At 48.4% G+C, this 4,783-nt stretch overlaps 2 pseudogenes; both read left to right on the top strand.

The window, feature by feature from the left end:
- Positions 1-919: 919 nt before the first annotated feature.
- Positions 920-2,417, top strand: LOC116640540 (annotated as a pseudogene).
- An 875-nt stretch (positions 2,418-3,292) lies between these two features.
- On the top strand, positions 3,293-4,460 carry LOC116640538 (annotated as a pseudogene).
- Positions 4,461-4,783: the final 323 nt, after the last annotated feature.

The raw sequence follows: 4,783 nt of genomic DNA, 5'->3' as shown, positions 1-4,783 counted from the left end.
CCAATAAGCAAAGCTTTGACTATATCCCACAACTTTTGATATGCAAAATTTCCAAAGTCATTCAATCCAAAGTATTTTCCAATTTCTATCGTGATTTCTCCTTTAACCCATGGGTTATTGTCTAGAAGCATATGTCTGAACTTTCCAATATTTGGGAATTTTCTAGCTTCATCTGTTATTGACTTTAAGCTATGATTTTTTCTTATTTCACCTACCACATTGATTCCAGTCCACAACAAGTTTTTGCACTCCCTGGCTCACTGTCCAAAGACTTCACAGGTGGAGCCAAATCACAGGTGAAATTCAACTTTTCAGTCATATTCAAACTGGCTCTGAAGCCAGTGTATCTCTTCAGCTCAGAATTACCTTAAAAAATGGCGACTCCTCCAGTATGTGCAGAATTCTACTGTTCAGAACAGAAGCCATTTCTCCTACTCTAACTTCACCCGCAAGTGATTTCCCGGAGCTAAACTGAAAACTCCAACAGAAAGGTGCTAGAATAAAGTCCTAGCACAGGTCCCTCATACAGGGCCCCTGGGTGGCACAACTCCATAGCATCATACATATGTGACACAACCACCATGTCATCATCTGTGTAGATGGTGTCCCCTGAAGTTGTGCAGGCACCCTCTATGCAACCATACACAGTAGCCTTGGTCCTTTACCATGCAGAGCCTCAGCCAGAGGGATTCCTTTCTCAGCTAGATGCTAACTGCGCTGAGTCAGGTATCATATATATTTGCCCTTGTGTCAGCTGTGACACTTAGCTCAATGCCTAGCGCCTGTGTTCATAAATTCTATCGGTGGATGAAGTAAAGGATGAATATTTGGACAGAAAGACATGATAGGACCTAGAAGCAGCTTCTCTGCTCCTTCTGGAACCTCTGTCAGGTACAGCCTACTCGCCTCCACTCCAGCCTCCACTCCGGCCTCCACCATGTCCATCAGGGTGACCCAGAAGTCCTATAAGATGTCCACCTCCGGCCCCCGGGCCTTCAGCAGCCACTCCTACATGAGCGGGCCTGGCTCCCACATCAGCTCCTCTGCCTTCTCCCGGGTGGGCGGCAGCAGCAGCACCTTCCGGGGTGACCTGAGCAGCAGCCTGAGTGTGGTCGGGGGCTACGGCGGCGGGGCCAGGGGCATGGGGGGGCATCACAGCTGTCTCAGTGAACTAGAGCCTATTGAGCCCCCTTAAGCTGGAGGTGGACCCCAACATCCAAGCTGTGCACACCCAAGAGAAGGAGCAGATCAAGACCATCAACAACAAATTTGCCTCCTTCATCAACAAGGCGAGGCACCTGGAGCAGCAGAACAAAATTCTGGAGACCAAGTGGAGCCTCCTACAGCAGCAGAAAAATGCTCGGAGCAACACAGACAACATGTTTGAGAGCTACATCAGCAACCTCCGGCGGCAGCTGAACACCCTGGGCCAGGAGAAACTGAAGCTGGAGGTGGAGCTTGGCAACATGCGGGGGCTGGTGGAGGACTTCAAGAATATGAGGAGGAGATGAAAGAGCGTGCAGACATGGAGAATGAATTTGTCCTCATCAAGAAGGATGTGGATGAGGCTTACATGAACAAGGTACAGCTGGAGTCCTACCTGGAAGGGCTGACCGATGAGATCAGCTTCTTAAGGCAGCTGTACGAAGAGGAGATCCGTGAGCTGCAGTCCCAGATCCCGGACACGTCAGTGGTCCTGTCCATGGACAACAGCCACTCCCTGGACCTGGAAAGCATCATCGCCGAGGTCAAGGCCCAGTACGAGGACATCACCAACCGCAGCTGGGCTGAGGCCGAGACCATGTACCAGATCAAGTACGAGGAGCTGCAGACACTGGCTGGGAAGCACGGGGATGACCTCCGTCGCATGAAGATGGAATTTCTGAGATGAACCGGAGAATCAGCTGACTCCAGGCTGAGATTGAGGCCCTCAAAAACCAGAGGGCTGCCCTGGAGGTGGCCATTGCTGATGCTGAGCAGTACGGGGAGCTGGCCGTTAAGGACGCCAATGTCAATGTGGCCGAGCTGGAGGCCACCCTGCAGCGAGCCAAGCAGGACATGGCCTGGCAGCTGCACGAGTAGCAGGAGCTCATGAATATCAAGCTGGCCCTGGACATCGAGATCGCCACCTACCGCAAGCTGCTGGAGGGTGAGGAGAGCTGGCTGGAGTCTGGGATGCAGAACAAGAGTATCCATACTAAGACCACCAGCAGCTACTCAAGTGGCCTGAGCTCAGTCTGGTCTATAGAGGCCTCACAAGCCCCGGCCTCAACTATGGCCTGAGCTCCTTCCAGTCCAGCTTTGGCCCTGCTGGTTCCTTCAGCCGCAGTGGCTCCTCCAAGGCTGTGGTCGTGAAGAAGATCGAGACCTGTGATGGGAAGCTGGTGTCCGAGTCGTCTGATATCCTGTCCAAGTGAACAACCACGGTGGTCCCTCCCAGCCTCCCCACTCTTGTAGCTGCCATAGAGCCTTTGGGGGTAAGGAGCTGTGCTGGGGAGCGTCGGGAACAGGAGAGCCACCTAAGACTCAGCCCCAGTCCTCAGCCTACCCTTGGCGGGGAGTCTACTGCCCTCGGTACCCTCTCTTGTTCATGCTCCCAACTAAAAGCCAGTTCAAGTGTCTTTTCCCAAATAAAGCCTCAGCCGGCTCTGCCAATCCCCCCCCACAAAAAAAACGACATGATAGAAGAAACTGGGCAGTTTTATTTTCTCCTACAAATGTTGGGGCAGAAGTTCAGTGGAACTTAAGACCAAGAAAATTTTTTAAATAGAGGTGGAATCAATATAAACTTAAATCAAGTTTCAAGTAACATGCAAAGCCAAAATCTATGAAAAGGGCAAATAAGAGGATGGTCAGTGTCCGAAATAATGAGTCTTAAAGCTAAAAAGCAAATACATACAGTGGAACTATTAAAAACTAAACTTTGGGGCACCTGGGTGGCACAGTCAGTTAAGTGTCCAACTCTTGGTTTCAGCTCAGGTCACAATCTCAGGGTAGTGAGATCGAGCCCCATGTCCGGCTCCGCACACAGTGCAGTCTGCCTGAGATTCTTTCTCTCCCTCCCCTCTACCTCCCCAGCTCATGCACTCTCTCTCTCTCAAATAAATAAATAAATAAATAAATCTTTTTATATATATATATATAAATAAATATATATATATATATAAATAAATATATATATATATATAAATAAATAAATATATATATATATATATAAATAAATAAATAAATAAAAATTAACTTTCTGCCCGTGGACGCCACCGAGTAAGCATCGTTAAAGTCTCCCCTCCCACCGCCGTCATGTCTAAGTCAGAGTCTCCCAAAGAGCCTGAACAGCTGCGGAAGCTCTTCATCGGAGGTTTGAGCTTTGAAACAACCGATGAGAGTCTGAGGAGCCATTTTGAGCAATGGGGAACGCTTACGGACTGTGTGGTAATGAGAGATCCAAACACCAAGCGCTCCAGAGGCTTTGGGTTTGTCACGTATGCCACTGTGGAGGAGGTGGATGCAGCCATGAACGCAAGGCCACACAAGGTGGATGGAAGAATTGTGGAACCAAAGAGGGCTGTCTCAAGAGAAGATTCTCAAAGACCTGGTGCTCACTTAACTGTGAAAAAGATTTTTGTTGGTGGCATTAAAGAAGACACTGAAGAACATCATCTAAGAGATTATTTTGAACAGTATGGGAAAATTGAAGTGATCGAGATCATGACTGACCGGGGCAGTGGCAAAAAGAGAGGTTTTGCTTTTGTAACATTTGATGACCATGACTCTGTAGACAAGACTGTCATTCAAAAATACCATACTGTGGGGCGCCTGGGTGGCTCAGTTGGTTAAGCGACTGCCTTCGGCTCAGGTCATGATCCTGGAGTCCCGGGATCGAGTCCCGCATCGGGCTCCCTGCTCGGCAGGGAGTCTGCTTCTCCCTCTCCCACTCCCCCCTCTTGTGCTCTCTCTCTCTCTCATTCTCTCTCTCAAATAAAAAAAAAAAAAAAAATACCATACTGTGAATGGCCACAACTGTGAAGAAAGGAAAGCCCTATCTAAGCAAGAGATGGCTAGTGCTTCATCCAGCCAGAGGTCAAAGTGGTTCTGGAAACTTTGGTGGTGGTCGTGGAGGTGGTTTTGGTGGGAATGACAACTTTGGTCGTGGAGGGAACTTCAGTGGTCGAGGAGGCTTTGGTGGCAGTCGAGGTGGTGGTGGATATGGTGGCAGTGGGGATGGCTATAACAGATTTGGTAATGATGGAAGCAACTTTGGAGGTGGCGGAAGCTATAATGATTTTGGCAATTACAACAATCAATCCTCAAATTTTGGACCCATGAAAGGAGGAAATTTTGGAGGCAGAAGCTCTGGCCCCCACGGTGGTAGAGGCCAATACTTTGCCAAATCACAAAACCAAGTTGGCTATGGTGGTTCCAGCAGCAGCAGTAGCTATGGCAGTGGCAGAAGGTTTTAATTACTGCCAGGAAACAAAGCTTAGCAGGAGAGGAGAGCCCGAGAAGTGACAGGGAAGCTACAGATTACAACAGATTTGTGAACTCAGCCAAGCACAGTGGTGGCAAGGCCTAGCTGCTACAAAGAAGACATATTTTAGACAATACTCATGTGTATGGGCAAAAAACTCGAGGACTGTATTTGTGACTAATTGTATAACAGGTTATTTTAGTTTCTGTTCTGTGGAAAGTGTAAAGCATTCCAACAAAGGGTTTTAATGTAGATTTTTTTTTTTTGCACCCATGCTGTTGATTGCTAAATGTAATAGTCTGATCATGATGCTGA

The sequence above is a fragment of the Phoca vitulina genome, unplaced genomic scaffold (assembly GCF_004348235.1).
Source record: "Phoca vitulina isolate PV1807 unplaced genomic scaffold, GSC_HSeal_1.0 scaffold20, whole genome shotgun sequence".
Lineage (NCBI taxonomy): Eukaryota > Metazoa > Chordata > Mammalia > Carnivora > Phocidae > Phoca > Phoca vitulina.
Note: the sequence above shows the minus strand (reverse complement) of the source record. Positions and strands in the feature narration are given on the sequence as shown.